Source organism: Notamacropus eugenii, chromosome 2 (genome assembly GCF_028372415.1).
Source record: "Notamacropus eugenii isolate mMacEug1 chromosome 2, mMacEug1.pri_v2, whole genome shotgun sequence".
In the NCBI taxonomy this organism is placed as follows: domain Eukaryota; kingdom Metazoa; phylum Chordata; class Mammalia; order Diprotodontia; family Macropodidae; genus Notamacropus; species Notamacropus eugenii.
Window position 1 is genome coordinate 294,062,932 of NC_092873.1, and position 25,037 is coordinate 294,087,968.

A 25,037-nucleotide genomic window follows, 5' to 3' on the forward strand; every position below is an offset into this window, starting at 1 on the left:
GCCTTTCCACTGGCTATCCTCTGTGCTGGAGATATGCTCCTTCACCACTGCCTCTTGGCTTCCATCAAGACTCAGATTGAACCCTACTTTTTGCAAGAGTGCTTTCCTGTCTCTTACTAATCATCACTTCAAGCACCTTCCCTTTGAGATTAATTTCCATTTACATTGTATATCACATGTATATATTTGCATATTGTATCCTCCATCTGGAGTTCTGGAAAAGTAGGCATAGCTCTTGTGTCCATAGCTCTTGGCATAGTGCCTAGCATATACTAAGCATTTAATGAATGTTTGTTGACTAATATAGTGTGTCTCAAAGATGTCCAAAAATGGCTCCATAGTCTTATCTCTAGATTCTTTCAGGATTCTAGGATATAATTTCTCTGGGCCCTCAGGACTCAAATTAATTAAGCAGTCAAAGGATTTCTAACTATTTTCATTCCTATCTTAGGTGTCAATTGTCTTAACAAAACTTTATCTTCATATCTCATTTAAAAAGTGTTTCTCCCTGGTGATACACAACATGACCTGGCTTTCAGCATTATATCATTTCACCCAACTGGCAGGTCTATGCCTTCTTTGTTTTCTTGACACTATTTAAAGAAAAAATACAAACCCCTTTAGATTTCTTTACCTTTTTTCCTCCAACAGTCACAAACTTTGAATTTTAGTCTTCCTCAAACTCTTGTATTCTTCCTTCATCATGCTTCTCACTTGACTTTTGGTATATGGTGGTTTTTTAAAAAGATGTCTGTTCATTACTAGCATAATTATTTGAAATTTTATAGGCAAGTTTTCTTTTTTCAGACTCCCTAAGTCCCTTCTAAACAACTGAAATGCATATATTTGGCATTCTATATTTTAAATGCCTGTACAGCTCTTTTAGGTATTTAAAAAGGAACAAAGGATTTAAGAAATTAGAAGAGACCTATGAGAGATCATAATGCAGTCCACCCCTCTCCTTTTATAGACAAGGAAATTGAAATGCAGAGGGACTAAGTGATCAGTCCAAGGTCAGGCAAGTACTAAGCAGGGAACTGAAATTAAACCCAGGTCCTCTAACTCATCAAAATCTAGTACTCTCCATTTTACTACATGGTCCCTTCCTTACAGATCATTGTTCAAGACATCTAAGTATGAGGTTAGATTATTAAAGAAAACAGAACCTTTTAGTCTGCAGCTGTATAAAGACATGCAATCCATATACTAATTTTAGTTTCTAACCTTTCCTTTTCAGTCTTTGAACAAACCCTGCTAATTTCAAATAGAATTTTAGTAAATGGTACCTGATAATTTCAGATAATCAAAACACAGCCATCATCTCTCATATTTTCTTCTGGTTACATATTTTAGATTCCTTGAAGGTACCATTTCTCATATCACATGATTTTCAGACACCTTGTTACCCTGGTCATGCTACGCCTCTTAAATTTTGGTACCAGCATTCCTCTTAAAATATGGCATCTAAAAAGGTACCAACACTCCAGCTATGGTCACATTTTTATGATGCTCTTCCTCTAAAGACAAACCACTCAAAAATCATTAACATTTAACACCAACGGAACAATTCTTGTCCCCAGCAAAACTGCCAACAATGTAATGCCCTTTAAATGAAGCCCAGGGAAGGGCCATCAGAAGTGGTTGACACTGTAGTACAATCTAAGTAAACAGAAGAGGTATGAAAAGGCTGCCCAGAAAAATAATCCTCACTAGCTACAAGGAACCTAGATTGGGGGGAAGGGAGGACTCTAGCAGCAGAAAGGTCAAAACTATCATAAAACTACTTTAAAGCCCAGAGATGGACATTTACAACAAAATTTAAAAGGGAAAAACTGCTATTACCACATGTCAAGATAAAAAGTAACCTACAGAACAACAAAAATTGCTACCTTCTTACTGTCTTTGAAAGTAGAAAGACTACATATTTCTCTAGTGGGGAACACATTTTAGAACCAGAATATTAAGCAAGGTAAACATTAATCACCAGATTTGATGCCACCTTCAAGTTCCTCCGCATCAGGCCAAGGTGTCAAAGGAATGCTTCCTTTAAATCAATACCCCTATCATCATCACCGTCCCTATGCTTCTAAACAAGTAGACCTTTCAAATCAGTTCAGGTATTGAAGTACCCACAGGCAGATAAACCTATGTCCATTAGAAAGTGGTCTCTTTCTGTTCTTTAAAAAAGGTGAATTAGCAGCAGTAATAGTGCAGATGGAGATTCTGCTCCTGAGAGGCAGATGCATGAACCACAGTTGTAGCCAAAAACTGCTGGGTGTGAGGAGGGTGGGGGGAGATCTATAGAGGAATTCGGCACATCGAGAGCTACAAATAAAGTAACTAAGAGTTATCAAAGTAACCAAGTTTCAGATCAATTCTGGAAAGAGATATAGTAATAATAATTTTTTTATAGATGACTAGATAAAGGTTCAGTGTCATTATAAGACAATGATAAGTAGGTTATTTAGCACTGGATGACTGTCAAAATTAGCACTGAAATTTATTTTTGGAAGGTTAATGTAAGCACTCTTTATAAACTTACCTCGCAGTGATAATCAAATATTGCACTTTCAGTAGTATTTGCTGATTCTTCTTTTTCAGCACACGTTTCAAAGGATGAAAATTTCTAGTATTTTTTTTTTTAAAAAGAGAGAGAGCGAGAGGAAATGATCTACCAAGCTAATAGAAATCCGACTGCTGCTGCAGTGGGCAATCAAATCTCACAGTACAGCACTGAAGAAAACAAAGACTACTAGCAGCGTTGGGAAGTGCTCTTGTGAAGCTGTTGAGTAGGCACAAACTTCTTGTTTCAGATCAAGTGTTGTGTCTTCAGCTTAAGTTTACTCTTCTTTGGTCTTGTTGGTTGTTACAAACGAGGCGTGTTCCTTGCCTGATCTGAACTTGAAGCAGCAGTTTCAGGTGGTAAAGTCTGTTCTGTTACACTTCATACTGGGGAGAAAGAAAAAAGGCACTCAGTATAATTTCCTAATGGAATCAGGAACAGCAAAAAGGGGCAGAGTTCACATGTATGCTAGATTGAAGCAACTTGGAAATAAATGCTTGACATTATCTAGATGTTTCTCAAATATTAAGAAACAACTCCCTTTAAAAATATAAACAATATCTAATATATCACTGTTGGGATATTGAAATCAGGGCTTGAATTTAATTTGGTACAATTATAAATGCTCGATTTAAGGATTAACATGCTCTCCAACACCATTCTAGATGAAACTACAACAGTGTAGCAGTCTCAGTAATCAAGACTTTCAACCCTAGTGAAATAACACTTGAATATACAGGTAAGGAACAGTATAATGCACAGATGACACAAAAAGAAGCAAAAGACAGTCCTGGCCCTCAAGCATCTGACAATATACCAGAGGAGACAACATGAAAACAAATATATACAATACAAGCTATATACAGGATAAATAGGAAATAATTAACAGAGGGAAGGCACTAGAATTAACAAGGCTTGAGGAAGATTTCCAATAAATGATGGACACTTAGCTGGGACTTAAAGGAAGCTACAGAGGTCACTAGGTGGAACAGAGGAGGGAGCATTCTAGGTATGGGGGAGAGAGCCAGAGAGAATGGCCCCAGTTAGAATGTTCTTGTTCACTGAACAACCAGGAGGCAGGCCAGTGCTGGAGTTGGGAAGACTCATTTTTCTGAGTTCAAATCTGTCCTCAGACATTTACTTCTAGCTGTGACTGTGAGCAAGTCACTTACAACCTAGTTTGCTTCACAGTTTCGTCATAAATAACAAACCACTTCATTATCTTTGCCAAGAAAATATCTTGAACAGTGGGACCTGACTGAACAACAACAATGGATTGCAGGGAGGAAATGGTAGGGTAGGAAAACTAGTCTAGTCAGTTAACAAGAATTTATTAAGTGTTTATCATGTGACAAGCACTGTGCTGCGTGCTGGGTATATAAAGGCAAAAACATGGTTCCTGCCTTGAGAAACCTACATTCTATTGGGGGAGTCAATTTACAAAAAGTAAATTTTCACTTCAAGATATAAAAAGTTTAAATGGAAGGTAATCTCAGAAGCAAGGGACTACCTGTTGGGGGTGGGGCGTAGAGGAAAGAACAGGAAAGGACATCTGGTTGATGTGGGCTGAGTTTTGAGGGATTCCAGGGAAGTCAGGAAGTGAAGGTGGGGAGAGAAAGAATCCAGTGTGGGAGCCAGTCAGCGAAAGAAGTAGTTGAGGTATGGAGCACTGAATGTAAAGAACAGCACAGTGTTGCAACATACAGAAGCAAAATAAGTACTGAAGCTTAGTATTTTATAAACTCGAAGATCCCAACTACTGGCTTAGTATTAGAAGAGTAGGTAACTGAACTGGTTGGTTCTTGTGGCCAGCCTGCCAATGTGTTTCTGTCTTGGTATTGCTTTGAATAGACTCCTTTTAATTTTCTTTTCTGTTTGCCTCTTTTATTAGGGTGAAGGCCCCAAAATGTAATTTTCCTTTTTAACAATCTGTGGAGTCAAAGTCAGGAGATTTCTGAGGGCGATTAACCCAGGACTATTACCAAGGGTAGTGCTACAATTCCCAGAAAGCCTGCGCTCCAGTACTGCCAGCCCTTGGGCCTGCAGGTGGTTTTGAAGGGGTATAGACTCTAGGAACCCCCTGGAAGTCTCCTTGAATCTTCCCACTTGATCTGGCATTCCCCTGAGGCCATAAACCTTTCATTATCGCATTGTCCAACTGCCAGGCTTTCCTTCCCACCTATGCCCAAATCTGTTACTCTTAAACTAGCCTAGCACTCCTCTATCTGTTGCCATCAAGACCCTCCCTATACTCCTCCTCTAGTTACCACAGACAACTTGACCACCCCCAGATCCCTTCCACAGTCTTTTTGTATATAAGATCCATCTTCCCTCCATGAAGGTGTTCACATTCAATCTAGATGAGGTTCCATTTGACCCATTCAATTGTATTCGTCCTTCATTGCTGAAGAAGACCATGCCATCAGAGAAATGGTGACATAACTTGCACTTGGACTTTGTTTTGAGTGAGGGAGGGCTGTGCATGTCACCAGCCTCACTTCTCCTCCAGAACCATCTGAATCCAGTGACCAGATATTCATCAGGATGACTGGACATGACCCAGGATGAGGCAATTGGGGTTAAATGACTTGCCCAAGGTCACATAGCTAGTGAGTGTCTGAGGTGAGGTATCAACTCAGGTCCTCCTGACTCCTGCACTGGTGCTCTATCCACGGTACCATCCAGCTGTCCCTCCCTGTTTATCAATACAAGCATCACAAATGGTCAGATGCCTTAAGAATCTATCCAATATGGTCAATCTTAAATAAAACTTTGTTGGTATTTTGGGGTCATGAGCACCCCTAAAACTCAACCTTTTTACTTAGCAGTGAAATAGCTTAAGAAATTTTACTACCAAACTTAAGAATAAGGAGGATTAAGTCCTGAACCTAAAACTGATTCTCAATTGTATACAAAGAAAAGCAATGAGATACAGAAAAAGATGGGCAGCTGGTAAGTAAATGGGTCCTTCTCCAACATTATAGGTTGCTCAGGAATGAAAAGGATAAGGGAATACTATCCAAGAAAGGGGTAGGCACAGAACCCTGCTGACACCCCATTGTGCAAGCTGTTAAAAAATCTGGGAAAATGAAAAAAAAAATGTCTGGCACAGATGGATTTGGAAAGAGAAGTTTATAATTGTGTGTGAAAGGTCAGATAAATGAGACTTTTGATTATTATTAATTACATGTTAAAAAAACATCTAGAGCCTAGAAGAAGAAAAAACAAAAATATAAATAAAAGACCAAGGCACTCTTAAGAACCACTTTTGCAGGGAATAATCAGAGGCGGGCTTTCAGTGCTGACAAGGTTGGTTTGTTTTTGTTTTTTTTAATTTACCTTGGAGAACACAGAAGGGGAGCTAAGACGGAGGGGGAAAGCTGAAGTAGCAAAACAGTCCTCCCAGCTGTGGGTTAAACAGGGACTCTGATTAGACTTTCAGTAGGGGATAAGAAAAATAAGTGAAGTCTTCAGCTTTCACAATCCTGACTAGGTTAAAGACCAGAGATAAAAAAAAAAAAAGGAAGGAAAATTGAAATGTATTTTTGCTCCAAATTTTTAAATTATGGTAACTACTAAAATATCTTAGTGGATTTTGGAGATTTTCATATTAAGGATAAGTGGCAACAACCTCTCTCCCCCACTCCAAGAGAGTTATAGAGCTACTGCTGCATGAGGAAATCTGTACAAGGGATAGATTCAGTGGAATGTTAGACTAGAAAATAACTGTGAAATAAGAGGAGATGGATTTAAGAAAGCAATGAAGATAAAGGTGAATAACCACGAATGTAAAATGAAATATTTGTTTCAAAGTTGGTAGGGAAAATTTTCCAGAGAAGGTTTAAGTATAGATAGGAGAACAGGTTAAAAAAAAAAAGCTAAAAGTTTGCCTTTGTACTGATCACGTGAGTGGAAGGTGACATGACCTAAAGGGTGTGAAACCGAACTCCCCCACTCCCCAATTTGGCTTCTCAGGGTTACCAGATAGATGCCTCTTTCACAAGGGGCACTTAGATAGCACAGGGGATATAGTGCAGGGCCTGGAGTCAGAAAGACTCAACTTCATGATTTCAAATCTGGCCTTTACACATCTACAGGCTGTTTGACCATGGACAAGTCACTTAACTCCATTTGCCACAGCTCTTAATCTGTAAAATGAGCTACAGAAGAAAATGGCAAACCACTCCAGTATCTTACCCAAGAAAACCCCAAATGGGATCACTAAAAAATCTGGCAAGACTGAAAAGGACTGAACAACAAACAACAAAGAACATTTTCTTCACTACCTCTTTCCCCCTCCCAATCAATTTAAGATTACAAAAGATAATTCAAAGGACTTTGAATAGTTCCAGGTACTCATCCCCCTTCTCTTTATGCAATCACAAAGCACTTAGAGGCTTAACAAATGCTAATTAACTGACTAGTGAAGAAAGCAGTTTTCTAAGGTTTGGTGTAAATAGCTATGCTAAGTGGCCTTTGTAAAAATTTAAGCATCCTCTTCCTTCTAGTACCGTTTTACAATCTATCGGCTTTCCCAGGGTTAAGGGGTAGGGTAAAGTGGATGAAGCTAGGTTAAGGACAAAAAGAAATTGATTTGGCTCCTAGGGAGATTTTTAAAGGAACAAAAGAATGTTATGAAAAGGTTAAAGGGCTACCTAGAAACTTGGAAAATGAGCTAATAGATAAGAATGAACTCAAAAATTTAAAAATGCTGGTAACTAATGGCCCTTGAGAAAATCAAGGTTTTGAATGCTGCCATTAGTGATTATAAATCCAGTTTTATTTTGATGGTCATTTATTCTGAAACTATATCATAATGTGGTCTCTAAATTTATTCTCCTATTAGGATAATTGTGGTAAATCAGAACTTAATGCAAAATACATTTGCAGTTTGGCATGAAGACAATATGCTAGAAAGTCCATGGATCAGGAAAACTCAAGTTAAAATCCAGTCTTAGTAAAACGTGAATAACTCTATATTGGTCTTGAACGTAATAAATATAGAATGTCAAAAGTGATAGAAGAAAAGTTATCCTTACTCATGAGGTTCCTTAGGGCTTTCTACTTGTGCTGACTATTGCAAAATCGTAAAATATTAAAATCTGGACTACTCCCAGGCAGTGGGGAAATTTACAAGTTTGCTTATATTAAAGAGCTGGTTCCATCTTAGATTACATGACTATCACTTATGAAAAGTGTAAAACATCTGATAATAAATGATAGATTGAAGTTTCATCTTTGAATCAATTTAGTAACAATAGAATTTAGATTGAAAGATTTATTTTTGTCTTAGTCAGAGGAACTACTCTAGCTAGAAATTTCTAGGGATTCTGAGCCAACTATGATGTGCGCACTATATGTGTGAAACTCCTGAATGAATTCCTACTTTATAAATAAAGGATAAATGAAATGTCTACTTTGCTTATTGTTAACTGACAAAACAAGTTAGGGAAACATGAGAAAACAAGTAATATCCTTGCCCTAAGCTGTGATTAGTAAAATTTTGCTTTTTGAGATAAAAATCTCTTGGGACTGTAATTTGATATTCTGAGTTTTGACTTCAGTCAAATTAGCTGGATCATCATTAAGCCAACAGTCCACCATTCAAAGTGGAATGCCATGTACTGCCAAAAGGAAGTGTGATCTAAGAACTGTTTAGTTCCCCTTCCCCACTCCTCAGGACCTGAATCTGATTTCTGAGTGAACTGAATTTAAGTGAGCCAGAGTTGCACTAAATTCAACTTCACAAAGTCATCGGCCTTACTCTCTCTTCCCTCAAAGTCCAGTGGAAAGAAGACAGTAAAGTTAAGTGGCATGGCTGGTATGCTGGAGATGACCCTGGTGTCTTCCATGTCTAATCAAGCTCTAAGTGCAACCACGGTTCCCATTTCAGCTGCCCTCATTGTCTTTGGAACAAACTGTTCTCATCTGCCCATCTTGCTGAGGGTAGTCTCCAGATGCTTCACATCTAACTGACTGACTCACAAGCTTGATGCCTGTCTGTTTTCTTCAACCTGGGAGAGCCTGTCTGCTGAGATAGTTTAACTGTGATGTGGCCACTAAGTATGCTACAGTTCCTTGGAGCTGCAGTTGGAGAGTTAGGTGACAAGGAGACACTAAAGATGGATGAACAGCCCTGAAAAGGGCTCAGAGCAAACCCTACACTCCTTCCAATGTAAAGTAGATCATTTTTGTGTATGGGGTACTCAGGGAGGACCAGCAGTACTGGTGGGTCAAGAGTAACTCTTCATGGAAGGATGGGGGGAGAGAAGAAGTAAAAGTAGGTGCTCTACCATTTGAACATTCACAGAGTGACCACGTTGGACTGTCAAAAGTCCATGGGCTATGGATATGTTGGGGGGTTGTGATGGCAATCAAAATAGGATTTTTTGCTATTTTTGTTTTAGAATAATCAAGTGCCTCAGATTGAATCCTGTCTTTAGAAATCAAGAGTCTTTACTAGGAATAAAGTATAGAAACAAGAATTTCTTTAACTAGAAACAAGTATATGTATTTGTATAGTTAATGTGATTAAAGATCTTCCCCTCCTATTAAAGGGAGTTTGATTAGGGAAGATTTGTAGGAACACCCACAGCTTTTGTTAATGAGGCACTGGTTCCCAAGGGTTGGGATGCCCTCTGGACCTAAAAAAGGTATAAATACTCTGAGGGTGAGGTTTTACTTTGGGGCTTAGTTATTGGTAAGAAGCTATGAATGTCAGATGAAGACTCTGGGAGACCACTAACGACCGCCCCCACCTAGAAAACCCAGATGTAGTACTTCCCTCTCTTGTAACCATGGTCAGACATTGGGGTCCAATTGTCTGTTGAATTCAGACAGAGGAAGCCATGTCTGTTGATCTTTTGCTTTCTCTATTTTCTTTTTCAAATCAGGGTGCCGACTCCCTGAACTAACTGAATGATACATGTACTTGGTTAAAGGAATGATACATGTGCTTGATTAAAGTTACTGTTAATGAAAGTTGGTTTCCTTTTATGAATGCAGATCTAAGAATCTGTGATAACAAGCTCCCCCTGGGCATGTTGGGGTGCAGAACTTTTCACGTGCTAAAGTATCTGTGGGTTTTTTTCTTGTGTGTCCTCATGAGGATTGCGTCCCCATAGTTTACAATGCCTCCTTTGTTGAACAGAACTGATTCCACAAGCCAACTTCCACATTACAGGCAACCAAGATTGGGATGTGGCAGTTGAGGGCAGAGAACTGATATGGGTTGTAATTGTGGTGCTACAACATGTGTAAAGTTAGCACCACTGGGAGCTGGGGGGGAGGGAAGACATTGAAATTTGTGCTGATTCAGTGACCCCATTGCTTTCACTCTTATCAGTTACTTGGGGGAGGGGCCAGTTTGTGGTAGGTACTTCATCCTATCCCCAGTTTTTCTAGTTACTGGCTAGCTAGCACTCACATGCCCATCACCCTCATCTCTAATCTCATTTCTCCAGGGCATTAGGAGAGGGGCTAAGCGGCAACGGTCCATCCCCTTTTGCAAAAGTGTACCTATCAGAATTGTCTTACTCTTATGATAAGTCCAGATTTGAATCCAGGGACTAGTTCCCTCCCAGCCAGACAGCAAAGGTGATTCTGCCTTTGTTTTTTAATAAACTCCTTTTAGTTTTTAATAATTAAAAAACCAGGTAACTAGGGAATAAATATTTGCATTAACTTTGTGATAAAGGCAAAGGTACGTTCTCAAGGGAAGAAATTCAAGTTATCAATATCTAATACCTACTAATTAGAAAAAACAAATTAAAGCAACTTGACCAAAAAAAGGAATAGGACAAATGCTATAGGGGGCATGGGAAAACAGGTACTGTCGGTGTAGCTATGAAATGGTCCAGCCTTTCTGAAAAGCATACCCTTTGCCCCGATGATACCACTCATTACAAAGTACAAACCCCAAAAAGATTAAAGAAAAAGAAAATATTATAGCATCTCTCTTGCAGTGGCAAAGAACTGGAAATTAAGGGGGTGCCCGGCAAATGGGCAATGGCTGAACAAATTATGGTATCTAAATGTGATGATATACTCCTGAGCTGTAAGAAACCACTAAGCTGCTGGTTTCAGAGAAACCTGGAAAGACTTGTATGAACTGATAACTGAATGAAGGAATAGAACCAGGAGAGTAAGTTACACAACAGCAACATACAAACAATTCTGAAACACTTAAGAATTACCAACTAGGATTCCAGGACGTGCTACCCCCACCCATCTCCTTCCTGACAGGGAGGTAACACATTTAAGATGCAGACAGATACGTTCTTTTTGAACAGTAAATGCAGGGTTTACAAGACACAATTCTTACAAGGGTTTTCTCTTTTTTTCAGTGGGGGGAGGGGTTGGGAGGGGCTGGAGAAAAGATTGATTTTTGACAGAAAACTATATATAGACAATACATCAATGGGTCTAAAATGTAAGAAGACAAAGGTGGAAAGGTAGAAAGGAACCTGAGCTTGTGAAGGGCTTTAGAAACCAAAAGAGGATTCTATATTTGATGTTAGGAGGAAGCCCCTGGAGTTTAATGAGGGAGAAAGGCTTGGTAGACATGGTTAGAACTGCATTATGAGAATCTAAGTATGAGAATAGTACCTGTTTTTTCAAAGGAAAAAAAGCTAATGTCTATTAGTAAAGAAAATACTGCTATCCCACAACTATGTGCCCATACAAAATTACTTTTAAAATAAACAGTCGATCATCCAAGAGCTACTTTGTAATAAGTAATAGTAATGTAAAAGTAACTCTGAAAGACTTCAGAATTCTGATCAACAGTGCCAATCCATGACTTCAAAAGAGGAAGAACGTGATTAAAGCAGTTCTCAAATTTTTTGGTTCTTATACTTTATACTCTTTAAATAACAGAGGACCTCAGCACTAAAGAACTTTTGTTAATGTGGTAGTATTGCTATTGATATCTGCCATATCATATTAGAAATTAGAACTTAGTTTTATTATGCAAAAAGTTCTGAGATAGTAGACCCCTGGGAGACATTTTAGGAACCACTGGATAAGAGGTTCAGAAAGAGAAATACATTTTCAGATACAGCAAAATTTTTACTGATTTTGCTTGACAGGGGAGGGATAGCAAAATTTGTGAGAAATCAAAGTGATGCAAACAAAATAGCTTCAACAAGACATTCTCATAAAAAGAACAGAAGCGGGTTCAGAAGGCGACACTGTCCAGGGTAGTATGCTACTAACCAGTTATATGTAATACATGCTTTTAAAGACTGACATCAAGTTTTGAGTCTGGGTAACTGAGAAAATAGTACTTACCAATTAACTGAAAGGGGATTTGAGGAAGGGGATGAGAGTGAGTTTGGAGGTAGACTAGAGGATTGTGAAGGGAGGCAATATAGTGTAGCTGAAAGGATGCTAGACTCAGCCAGTAGACTTTGACTTTAATCCTTGATTTGCCACTTATTAGCAGTGAAATTTGAGGCAAATTATTTTACTTCTAAGCCTCACACCTGTAAAATAAGGATACTACAATAACCACCTCACTTTGGAAATGCTAAAGAGCTGTGTAAAGCAATTATTTTTCCCCTGGACTACACCCTTCCTTTACCTCTCCTATTCTAAACCATCCTTTATACTACCCACAATAAAGTTTTCATATATACAGATAAGGTCATTTTTTTTTGCTAAAATATCTAGGCAAAATTTATTGCTGAGAAAAATAATTCCTTCTGCCCTAGGCATTCATTTCCCCCCTTCATAATCTGGCACCATCCTTTCTATTAAGCAAATTAAATAATACTTGTAAAGTGCTACATAAATCTTAAAGCACTACATACACATACACACACACCCCTATGTGTATGATAGCCTGTATTATTATTCTCTTTCCAATCCATGTACTCCATTAATGTGACCAAATGAGGTTCTTTTCTGCTTTTTGAATTCTACTTTCTCCCAGTTGTGTTTGTTCACAATATTCTCTTTATCTGGGATATCGTGCTTCCTACTCTTAGTACAATGACTTCCTACCTCTTATTTAAAGTCGAATTGAAATGTTACCCCTTCTTTGACACAAGCTGCCCTAGTGTCGGTCAGGATTGTCCCTCCTCACAGAACACTCTATTTTTTAACTGTCCTGTGTTCTTAGGTAACATTGTTTATTATATGTGTGGCTTACCCTTCAATACTTGTAAATTTCATGAGGGTAGGGAGCTTTCTAAATTTTGTACCTTCTCCAACACCCCCCTTACTTTACCTTCAATTCTTCACCATCCCTGCCAGTCCAACTAGTTTTATTCAGGGGGTGTCTTCCCTCCCCCTGAAACATATCACATCACATTCCAACACAGCTCGTGCTGTTCACACCTTTTTCCTTTCTTGGCCCTATCCCAAAATTGAAAGGAAAAAAATTTCCCTTGTAATAAATGTGTACAGTCAGGGAACATAAAGTCCCAATTGGGCAGTGCCTGAAAATGTATGTCCTATTCAGTATCATAGTTGAGCATCATCAGTCTTTTGGAATTGTGATTAATCAGAGACCTCAACTCTTTCAGAGCTGTTTTCTTTTAGTGTTTCTGTAAAAAATGTTTTCCTAGACTGGCTCACTTTACTGTGAATCAGTTTAAAAAGTCTTCTCTAGTTTCTATGAAATTGTTCCCTTTGGTATTTTCTTTCTTTCTTTTTTGCATGTAGTTTTTTCCTGCCGGTATTCCTTCGAGAGGACAGATTTTTGAGCCGGAAAACATCTTTAAGGCCATCTAGTCCAACCACCTCATTATATAAAATGAAGAAAGAAGTCCAGAGTTTAAATGACTTGGCCAAAGTCACATAGCAAACAAATGACAGAACTTACTTACTTGACCCCATGATCTGTTGACTTCAAATAATGATAGAAACAATCCCAACATTTATATAGCACCCACCATGCTCAGGCACTGCACTAAGCACTTTACAAATATCTCCTTTGATCTTCACAACAATCCTATGAGGGAGATGCTGTTATTATCTCATTTTACAGATGAGGAAACCAAGGCAGAGGTAAATGGCTTGTCCAAGACCACATCTAAAGTGTCTCAGACTAAATTTGAATTCAGGTTTTCTTGATCCTAGGCCCAGGGATCTATCTTACTCTCATCTCAATGCCTTAAATCCTGCGCTCTTTTCACTATAAGCTCATCTGTACAAAATCATCAAGATCCAATTCACACAGAACTCCTCCCCTACTCTGAATTACCAATGCTCATTTTCTGTATTACTCATTTTGGTACTAAATTATATGATGCTTTGCACTGTTAATTAACCATTTCATGTTTATATTTTGTCTCCTCAGTCAGATGCCAAGCTCCTGAAAAGCAAGGCTCCTTTTTCCATTCTTTTAAACTTCACACTGGACAATACAATTCTACATACTTGGCAAGTATTTATGTTATTTTAAAATAAAACCAGGGAAGACAAAAATGTAGCAGTTATGAGTATGCTTACTTTATAGACGTCAGGAAGTTCCTGTCCTTAGGTTCTTGAATTCAAAAAGATTCAGACAGTAGCTTACCCTCTGAAGTCCACTTTAAATTATAAAATAAAATAACCTACCATATTCCACAGCTTGCTATATTTAAATGATATGCTGGCATAAAGGACAATGTGGTACAGCATTTAATCCACAATTGCTGTGATGAATCTAATTAATAGCCTGTGAAGTTTTATCAGTTTGTTTACCATATTTTATAAAGTTTGCTATTAACTTTTCCATTATCAAATAATACAAGGTAAACTCATCTTTTTATATAATATTTTGATATTAGCAGAACACCTTAACTTTCTTTAGGAATCAAAGGCACTCACAATTGCTCTGTGCTAAGAGACAAAAGCCCATGTAACAGAAAAGTATCTGACCGAATCTCTCGTGAAATCCTTGTAGATAAGATGGAAGTATGTTGGCTACATAAAAAATGTCCAGAAATCTATTCTGTTCAATTTGGGGGGGGGGGGAGGTAAGGGGAGCAATCAGGATTAAGTGTTATTTGTCCAGGGTCACACAGCTAGTTAAGCACCTGAAGATGGACTGGAACCTCCACTGTGCCATTTAGCTGTCTGGACCATTTTTATTATTTACTTGAACAAAGGCAGATACACGTTTTTCATGTCTGAAGATAATATAATGCTACAGTTGGAATGAACCTTAGAGGTAATTTAGTCTAATTTTGCAGATAAGGAAACCAAGGCTCAAAGACAGGGGAATGTCACCCTCAGGGACACAAGGCAAGTCAAAAATCCAGCCTGGGATTTTCTAAGTCCAGTGCTATTTTCAATATATCCCATGGTGTACTGAAGGTAAGATAAGATCCCAAAAGATCAATAAGCTTGAATAAGGAGGAGAGGGGGAGGGAGAGAGGGAAGAGAACATTGAATGCCCCAAACTGGGATAAAAATCTATTGCACAAATACTAGCATGTCAAGAGTTAACAAGAAAATGACTTCAAGTTTTAAAGGACTGTACTGTGTGATATGGTAGTCAAAGAAGTGAATGTGATTTTAGTCTATATGTAATGGCTGAAAGAGCTAGAGGTGTTCAGCCTGGAAAAGATTTAGGGGAGACTGGGTATCTGTCTTCAAGGATATAAGAGGAAAAATTTCTTAGCAAACAGCATTGGCCAGAAGTAGAATGTGCTCCCTTAAAATCACAGTAGGACAGAATTAGAGATTGAAGAAATCTTACAGGACGTCTAGGTCAGCATTGTGGAGTAACTGTGGAGAACAGGAGCTGAGGTCTGGAGAAGTTAAATGACTTGCCTAAAATCACAAGAGTCTACTAAGGAGCAGAGATGGGATCTAAAAACAAATCCACTCATTTCAGCTGCAGCACTCTCCGGGTAACACACTGTACTTTCCAGGAGGTGCTAAATTTCTTACCGATAGGGGTCTGCTTGTTAACAATGTTGTAAAAGGGGTAGGGGAGCAGTAATCCCAGTTTAGCATGGGTTAGTCTGGTGATTTGTTTAACTGCAAACCTGAATCATGTAACACCTAAAGCCAAGACTGCAAAAACAAAATAACAATCAAAAGCCTGTTAAAATCTTGAATAACTTGAACTGGATTAACCCAATTTGGGGTGGTGCTATTTGAAAATTTCATACTTGTTATTGACTACCCAAATAGAAATAGGAGACCTAAAACCCAAGGGCAGGATTAATACAGAACCAGTCTTGAGCACTAGTGAAACTTGTTATGTCTCACTCATTAAAATTCACTAAACAATATGTCTACATTTTACCAAAGGAATGGTTTAATGTTTTACAGCACCTTTATATGAGAAGATTTCTTTGGCATTTTGTCTTAATCAGATATACATTTATGCCAATACAATAATATCAACCTTCATCTGCCACACAGATATTTCATTTCCAGTAGATCACTTTCAAAAACTGGTTTTGGGCTTCAACACTGACTCTTTGGACACAAACCAACACAAAGAACACTGTGAAGCAAATAAATGACTATGTACCTGAGGAGAGTTTTAGTAATATTATGAAGGATTGTTTTCATATACTAGCTATAAGCCCATTTTCCTCCTCAATTAAAAAATGCTACTGTGGAAAGTATTACCTCTAAAACTTTTCCCACTATTATCACTTTTTAAAGAAGTTACAGGTTATTTTCTCGTAAAAAGATGACTAATTTTACTTTTTTATTAAGCATAACCCTAGTTAATCTAACCTTGTGGAAACTATTCAGAGCATTTGTACATCAACACTGGGGGAATTAATGAACCAGTCCACAATCCTCTCTGGCCTTGCACAGAAAGCAGTTTTTTCTCCCCTCCACTGACTGGGGGGAAAATCAAGGAGAAAGACTCAAATAAGTAATAGGAATAGTTTTATCTAATTTAAAAATTTGAATATGGTCAAATGTGAGGCCAACAGTCCATTCAAATGAAGAGTTGTTATCATGAAATATATCACCCAGAACAATAGCCTCTCACACTGTGTTCTGACAAAGGAGATTCACAAAATAAGAGGGACACCTTGTAGAGAGTTAGGTGATAACATCACTGATGTTTTCAGTTAACTGAAAAGGTTTTCCATTCCCCACTCCAAATTTTAGAGACCATCAATCTGATACTCTCTATAAACACTAAATTGGTTGATTTTAGAAAGGCTCCTTTCATCCCAATGAAAAAATATTTCTTATAACTGAGGTGAAGAGGACAGAACCAAAGAATTAGATAATAAAAAAAGCAGAGTAGTATAATCAATGCACACCAGGTTTGGAAATCAGAGCTTGAATTCAAGTTCCAAATCTGCTAATGACCTGAGAAGGTCACATAATGATGTGATTTCTATATCATTTTATGGTTTACAATGTACTCCACAAGCTAACTCATTTAATCCTCACAAATCCTGTAAAGGAGATGCAATTGTTATTTCCATTTTATTATAGACGGGACAGTGAAGCTTTACCAGGTTCAGGGACTTGCCTATGGTCACACAGATACTAAATGTCTGAGACTATCTGAACTCCAGTCTTCCTGGCTCTAAGTCCATGTCCACTGGTTACCTGGCTGCCTCTAGGAACCTTGATCTAGCTCTAAAAATATATTGGATTAGATGGTCTCTAGGGCTGTTCTAATTCTTAATTTTATGAAACCTACCATTCTAAAATCGAAGAACTTGCAAACTCCTTGCCATATGAATCCAAGGAACTAAGATTTGTTGTTATAAATTCAAACCATTATTTTATCAAGTGAAACACCTTTTGATTATTATGAGCCAATTTTCACTTAAAACATTAATTTCTTAAAAACTGACTAATTACTAAGACATTATAACATGTAGAAGGAATAGATGACAGAAATAAAAATGCTGGTGTATATGAAAAGCTAGACTATGCTCAAAATAACTTCTTGATAGATCACAGCTGCTAGTGACAATAACTAAAATTTGTATGTATGTATGTATGACTTGGCAAACTTCAAAGACCTTAACAAACATCCTATTTGAGCCACACAACCACCTAGTGATGTATGTGTAGGTGCCATTATTCCCATTTTACAAGTGAGAAAACTGAGGCTGAGGTGAAGTGACTCACCCATGGGTCATACAGAAATGTTAAGTGTCAAAGGTGGGAAGGAAACCCAAGTTGTTCTGAATTAACTCCAAAGTCAGCACTTATCCTTTACACTCCATATACAGCCTCTGAAGGCAGCAGTGGCTTCCTCAGGCACTAAATTCACTAGCAGTCTTAGAAAGGCTGTCACTTCCCCAATGGAAAATATTACTCTCAAAACAGTAAAAAATTACAAGAAATATTAGACAGCAAGATATAGCATGATATAGTGGAAAAATCATTGGTCAGAAGACCTGGGATTGTATTCTGTCCCAAACACTTACTAGATGTGTGGCTCTGGGCAAGTCTATTTTCTGAATCTGTTTTCTCACCTATAAAATGTGAATTAATCACATTTGCACAACCTCTCTCTCAGAGGATCCTTGTAAGGAATAAATAAGGTCCTATAGGTAAAGCAGCTTTTAAATCTTACAGGTCCGTAAACTTATAAAGAAAAAAACAAACTCCTGAGAACTGGCAGACCAATTTCTCATACAGGAATGAAAAAATTGGGTGGCTCATGTACAAAGACTTTGAGACAGTGGAATCAAAGAAGCAAGGATACAAATAACCAACAGGCTACTGGTACATTCACAGGTACAGGCTGTGAATGAAAATTAAGGTGCAGTTTGGAAATTTCTGGTCACAGTTTAGATGTTTTTTAGCTACACACCAACAGTAAATTCACCTCTGGACACAAAGATTGATTATTTCCTAGATAAAAAGGATAATAAGTCCCTCCAATTAAGATTCATTAAAAAAAATATGTAGATCCCCTGGAAACTTCTGAGAATACTTCAAGAGAGTAAGGCAAAAATTAGAGGGAAAAAGGTCAATTAAGCAGAAACTGGAAGAAATTGAAATAGCAAGAAGAGAGAAATTGTTTACGCATATTTTGAACAGTATAACAAGACAAGGGGAATTTCTTTAAAAAAAAAAAAAAGGAACAGGCTGAAGAGATAAAATGCTACATCTCACTGGAGAAATTCTGCCATTTAAAACTAGAAAATTAGCTAGAAAGCAAAACTATTAAAGCCAGTTTACTCCACAACAAGCACTTTTGTATATGATAATTTGAGAGAGAAAAATACTAAGAGGATAAGAAAAGCCATAAGGGATGGCGCATGAGCAGGACACATTGAAAGACTTCCAAAAAAGATTCTCTTCTATGAATTTAGGTCCCTCAGATTTGGTGAACTTTGATTCAACTTTTATGTAAAGATAGGAAATAAGAGTAGATAATGAACTCTTAAAAATGTGCTTTTTAAAGTACTCTTAAAGACACAAATTGAAAACTTCATTTTGTAATATACAATCTGAAAGTTAATATAAAAGAATACGTACAAATAGCATTTTTCTATCTCAGTTTACTCAAAATTATGGTAAGTTAGGGCTTAAAAGTTTTTTGGGGGTGGTGGTGTGGGGAAAATGAGATAAAACCAAGGTAATCTTTTCTTCTCTCTCCTTAAAATGTGCCTGCACTTTTAAACTACACCTTTTAGAAATCAAATTTAAGACAGTTAAAAAAAAGAAAAAAAGAAAACCTATCTTCTGAGTCTCAGTCAGATACTTTACTTTTCAACTCAGTTGCTATAAATATCCACCCCAATGTTAAGCATCCAGAGCAGCTGCATAACCAAATACTTAAGACACAATCATCCATTTTTATGATAAGACTCAAAGAAGGGAAAATGAAAACAATGCTGAAATATGGGGTTTTCTGACGTGGTGGCACTTAAATCTTTAGTCAGCTCCTAAAGAACACAATTACTGTACTTTCTTCACTATTTTATCAAGTTTGCCTATCTTACACTTTTAGAACCCCAAAGACTATACAGATATCTATAGTGGATGAACGAAGTTTAGTACAGGTTGCCTTAGAAGGCGTTGTTTACAAGTAATAGGGCCAGCATTTAAATGGACCCATCTCTAGCTTATTCCCACCAATTTCCATTCAGAACTTGGTAAAATCCAATTCAGGGTTCACTGAATAAATACCCATCACAGTCACATGCCACAATTTCTTCCATTGCATTCCCCCATCCCCATTAAAGTGGAGACAGTCTTTTAGATACAAATTGTTACTAGGTAATTAGTTGCCAGAGATTTGTCTGCCTATTTACAGAACTAAGATGCGGGGAATGGGAAAGTGAATTAAGGGATCGTCTTGGAGTACTTCCCAAGCCCAGATGTTTTGCTGGGCAGGGCCACCTCCGAGTTACACCAAGGAAAGCTACAAAAACCAAGAGATCTAGGCATTAAACAGACTTCCTGGTAAGAGGGCCACGCCAAACACCGCTCGCCCCCATGGAGCTCGAAGCACTGGGAGACCCAGTTGCGGTAAGAATGACGAAGCTAGGCCGTTCTTGCACAATATGGGCAGCGCTCTTGCACCACCACAGCCGCCGCCAATTCTAAGCCCCAAGCGGGGGGAATGCAGTAGCGTCCCCCACACAGGTGACAGGGCCAGTGGCCACGTGCCCGGAGAGTTCCGGTGAGCCGGCCTAGGACCCCAACCCGGTCCGGGAAGTGCTCCAGGGGAACGGGAGGCACGCCGCCTCAGCCGCCCCGGTTCACTGCAGGAAGGTGAGAGGTGGTAGGGGCTTCCTAACTCGGGCGGGGGCTCCGCCGCCACACAAAGGGAAAGCACCACCGCCGCACTGCGCACTGGGACTCGTAGTTTGGTCCCCGGGTGGGTACAATGCCGGGAGCAGCGGAGCCGGATCCAGTCCAGTCCCGTGCTCCAACTCAGCTGCCGCTGCCGCTCCCAGTCACACACAAAGGACCGCGCCGCTCCCCCAGCCCCCGCCCGCCGGGACTTGTAGTTCCAGTTCTTAGGTCAGGCCGCAGAGGGGGGTGGCAGCGGGACTACAGTTCCCAGCAGCCTCCGCGTACGAGCCCCGCACCCTCTGCCTCCATCTTGGCTGCGGTCGGATCCTCCATCTTCGCCCCCCACCCCCACTAATGCCGCCCCCTCCCCCCGCTCGACCCCGGCTCCCCATCCGCAGCACCCCAGCACGGTGCGTGGCCCAGGCGGTTGGGCTCCGAGCGGGTGGTAAAGCCCCAGACACCCGGCTCGGAGAAACGGGAGGGGCCTTCCCCCTTAGAGCTCTGAGGGCCCCCATTCTCGGCCCAGTAGTTTCTCTCCTGAGTCGTAGTTTGGTCCTCTGTCCCTAGCCCGGTACCCTCCCGCTCCCAAAAGGGTCCCGAGGTCATACTCACCCCAACAGCTCAGCGCCCCCTCTCCAGCGCCGCCATAAGCAGCACGGCCCGGTACGTAGGAATAAATCTCGCTCTTCTCGCGAGAGTAGCGAGCTACGAGCGCGTGCTCGGGGAGGTGGAGAGCCTTCATGCTACGCTTGCGCAAAGAAGCCAAGGGACGCCGACCTGTGTGTGTTTGCCCGTAGTTAAGATGGCTGCGGAAGACCTTCCCTTCCCTTCCTTTCCCTTCCCTCCCACGTGCTGCGGACCACCACCTCTTGTTTACTGAATCCGCAGGGAGGCTTCAGCGGGCTGTTCGGGTTCCCTTGTCATCGCCTGCTTCGTGACGTGTAGGGCTGAGAGATTAGGGCTAAGTCCTTAGGCAGCCGGTTCTAAGACGACCCAGGAAGTCGGTATTGATAGTCTCCAGGGTCAGCGCCGCCGCTGCCGCTCGGGGGGTGACAGGGGCCTTCTCGCCGCTGCCCATTTGTCCTCTCTTAGGGTTCCGTACCGTACTGTTCACCTGGTTCGACAGGCAGGAACAGTGATGCAGGGAAGGACTGGCTGGTTGGTGGCCGTGGGGAGACCAGTCCCCACCAGCCGCTTGAATTGCATGATTTGGCAAGGAGAAACTAATTACAAAAAGGTTCCTGCCTGGATAAATAAAAGGAAAATGTATGGGCAGCCGCGTGGGCCATTCGCAGACTTGACCATGCGTCGCCAAACTGGAGGGAACCGCAACCCAGCTGGGAGGTAGGAGCGTTCCTGTCGCTGAACCAGACGAGGAGATCTAGGACTTTAAGAAGGAAATGGAGGCCAAGTGTATTTCACAGTTTTCTGAAAGTTTGACAGGAGGTTCAACAGGTGTGGTACTGAGAAGGGATTTAAGGTAAAGGAGAAAAAGGGAGGAGCAGCTTGCAACTGAATCAGGAAATCGGGCTCATGTCTGCAATTTCCCTTCCTGTCTCCCAAAATCGCAAGTTTGAAAAAAGCATAAATGGCAGAGCCCATGTTAACAAACTTTAACCAAGTTAGGCTGTGCTAATGCCTATAGTCAATGTTTCGCTGGCAATTTTAAATTATATTTAGCTTTCAACAAGTCTGATGAGAATTTACTCTTCTGTCTATACAATAGTTTCACAAGTTAAAAATTAGAATTCAGCCTGAGACACAGCAGTGCCTCTTAACTGAAAAACTTTCAGCCTCAACTTAAAAAGAATATCCTTTTGTGCAGCAGGGTCAGAAACGTTTTTTAAAGCTTTATTCTTTTAGTACAATCAGTCAACAAGGCACTTTATTGGCAGGGCACTGGGGATACAAAAACAAAGAATTCCTATTCAAGGAGCCAACTTTCTAAAGGGGGAAACAAGTAAATGTCAGTAGAGCATCATTTATAAGTGCCTACTACGTGCCAGGCACTGTGCTAAGCACTGAATATAGAAAGAAAGGTGGCAAACAGTCAACCTCTGCATCCTCAAGGACCTCACAGTCTAATGGGGGAGACAACATGAAAACAATTTGTGTAGGATAAATTGTATATAATCAACACAGGGAAGGCACTAGAATCGAGGATTTGGGAAAAGCTTCGTGTAGAAAGTGGGATTTTGGCTGAGATTTGAAGGAGGCCAGGGAAATCTGGAGGGCATAGATAGAAAGATTTGCAGTTATGGGGGCCAGTCAGAGGAAATGCCAGGTGTCAAGAGACAGAGTGTCTCCTAAAAAGAATTGTAGGGAGGCCAGTGTCATGTGTGTATATATACATATGTTATACGTACACATGCAGAATAAATGTAAAAGAATACATACACAGTAGTTTGGGAAGTAGTGTGCTAGCAGCTTGGAGGAAGGGCAAGAAAAGTTTCAGGCAGAGAAGTTTGCCTGCATTTTGAAAAGGATTCTGTGATGCAGAGATGAGGAGGGAGCGCCATGTGGTCATAGGGGAACAAGCCAGTGAAAAACATGGAGGCAGGAAATGGAGTGATGAGTGAGCAAGAGAGAAAGCTGGTTTGGCTAAATCACAGAGTGTGGGAGAGGCAGTAATGTACAATGTTGTAAAGATAGGCTATCAAAGACTTTAAAAGCCAAGCAGGAGTTTTTATTTTAGCTTAGAGACGATAGGGAGCCTCTGAGGTTTCTTGAATAGGGGAGGGAGACAAGGTTAGATCTCCACTAAAGAAAAAAAATTACTCTGGTAGCAATATAGAAGATGTATTCAAGGGAGAATGTGGAGCCAAGGAGACCAGTTAGGAGGCTGGTCCAGTAATCTAGGGGACCAGCTGATGAGGGTGTAACTATGTAACTAGAAAGGAGTCCAGTTCAAGAGCTGATAGGGAGGTAGAAATGGCAAGATTTAGCTTAAGTTTTGGATATGTGGGGTGAGAGAAAGTAATCAAGGATCATGCTGAGGTTATGAACCTGGAAAACTAGAAGAATGGTGGTGCCTTTGACAAAAGTAAAAGTTTGGAAGAGAGGTGAGCTTTTTTGGGGAAAGATAATGAGTTCTGTTTTGGACATATTAAGTTTGACAAGTCTTGGGGAAGTCAGCTTGAATCTTAAATGTGCAGAATGTAAACATTATTTCAAACCAGCTATTTTGGTCCCTGAGTGGAGTCCTTAAATGGAGAACTTCACTTCTGATAGGTCTAATTCTGGACATTCTCATCTAACATTACAGAGACAACTGCCTTGGGCTCTTCCATTAGCAACAAGGTCATGTGAAGCTGGGCTAAAAGTAGAATCAGATCTGAGAGCATACATTCTCAAATATCATAACGTAACACATAGTAGTTCCAAACCAAATTCTTATCTTTTTTTGAGAATTGTTTACACGGAAGAAAAATTTTAACCTCTGACATCATAATTATTCTGATAATACCTAAACGTCCTTTAAAGAATTTGAAACGTATTTAAGTTAAGCTACTTCAATAAAGGCAGGGACAAAATGAGTTAAATCATAGATCAAAGGATGTGAAGGTAGCAGGGCTCCTAGGGATCATTTATTTCAGCCTTTCATTTGTAGATGAAGAAACCAAGGCCCCAGGAGACTCAGTGACTGGCCAGCTAGACAACATCCCCACAGCTTCCCAGAGGCAAAGTCAATATTTGAACAGAGATCTCTCTCAGTCTGATGCTTTTCTACCGTAGTTACCTTTTAATTGTATTTTTCTTAGAACTCTGTTCTTAATGTAATTTTGCTATGTTATCTGGACAACTCAGATACAGATTTTCTTTTTTTTTTTTAAATAGATAAACCCCACATATCTTAAACCAATGGTTTGGGGAAATTTTATTCAGATTAATTTAAAAACTGAAAAATGTTGTTACCTTATTTACTTATGCAGATACTCACAAAATTACTGGAGGTGGATCATTTTTTATTACAACAAATATTTTAACCCTGCTATATTAATTAGGAAAACCACCATCATAAGACTTTGTTTAAATCATTTTATTTAACTAAACAATAAACTCAAGATATTTTTAATGAATTGCGAACATTTTTCTTCAGACAACTGGACTAATGCTAATCCGTGTCTCAACTACACATATTTTATCCAAATCGATAATCTTAAGGCACATATTTGGCCATATCGCTTCTCTGCTCAAGAAGCTTCAGTGGCTTCCCATTAAATATAAGTAAAATACAAATTATTCTGGCATTCTAAACCCTGTACATAATCTGACTCCAGCCTTTCTTTTAAAAATTTCATTCCCCTTCAGGGAAGCCAAACAAACTGCCCTGCTGTTGTTCTCACTACACAACATTTCAGAAGTTTATTGCACAAATTTTTTTTAATGAAACCTTTTTTAAAAAATCAGTTTTTTAAAATTAGTTGTCCACACTGGAGCAAGGAGGGTAGGAGGAATGGGGAAAATGTCATTATAAATGAAATGCAGAGAAGGACATATTAGGAAAATAATAATTATGCTCCATGGCAGCTCCTTTTCCATCTTTGTAGCCTTAGAACCTAACATAGTATTTGGTACACAGTAAGTGCCTAATAAATGTTTGTTAAATTGAATTTTAATAAGGAAGATGAGATGGGAGCATGAATAGAGCAAGGAAAATTTCAGTTATAGGGCAAGATTCAAACCACATCAGGCAGCTTCATTCTTGACATCTCTGGTAACAGTTTAAAGCAAGCAAGATGCTACATCAAGGCATTCAACCATCCAGCAAATCCCATGTCAGTTC

At 39.5% G+C, this 25,037-nt stretch overlaps 1 protein-coding gene across 3 annotated transcripts in view; it reads right to left on the minus strand.

Annotated features, from left to right (window-relative positions):
- The window catches only part of CSDE1 (cold shock domain containing E1), a 54,636-nt gene extending 33,171 nt beyond the window's left edge, over positions 1-21,465 (minus strand). For 2 of the 3 annotated variants that reach the window (XM_072644436.1, XM_072644434.1), the window contains exons 1-2: positions 20,864-21,465; positions 2,543-2,949 (exon numbers count right to left, since the gene is read on the minus strand). The gene's annotated coding sequence lies outside the window, so the exon portion shown is untranslated. The remainder of the gene's footprint in view (positions 1-2,542; positions 2,950-20,863) is intronic. The other variant, XM_072644435.1, reaches the window with a different exon arrangement.
- Between the last annotated feature and the right edge of the window lie 3,572 nt (positions 21,466-25,037).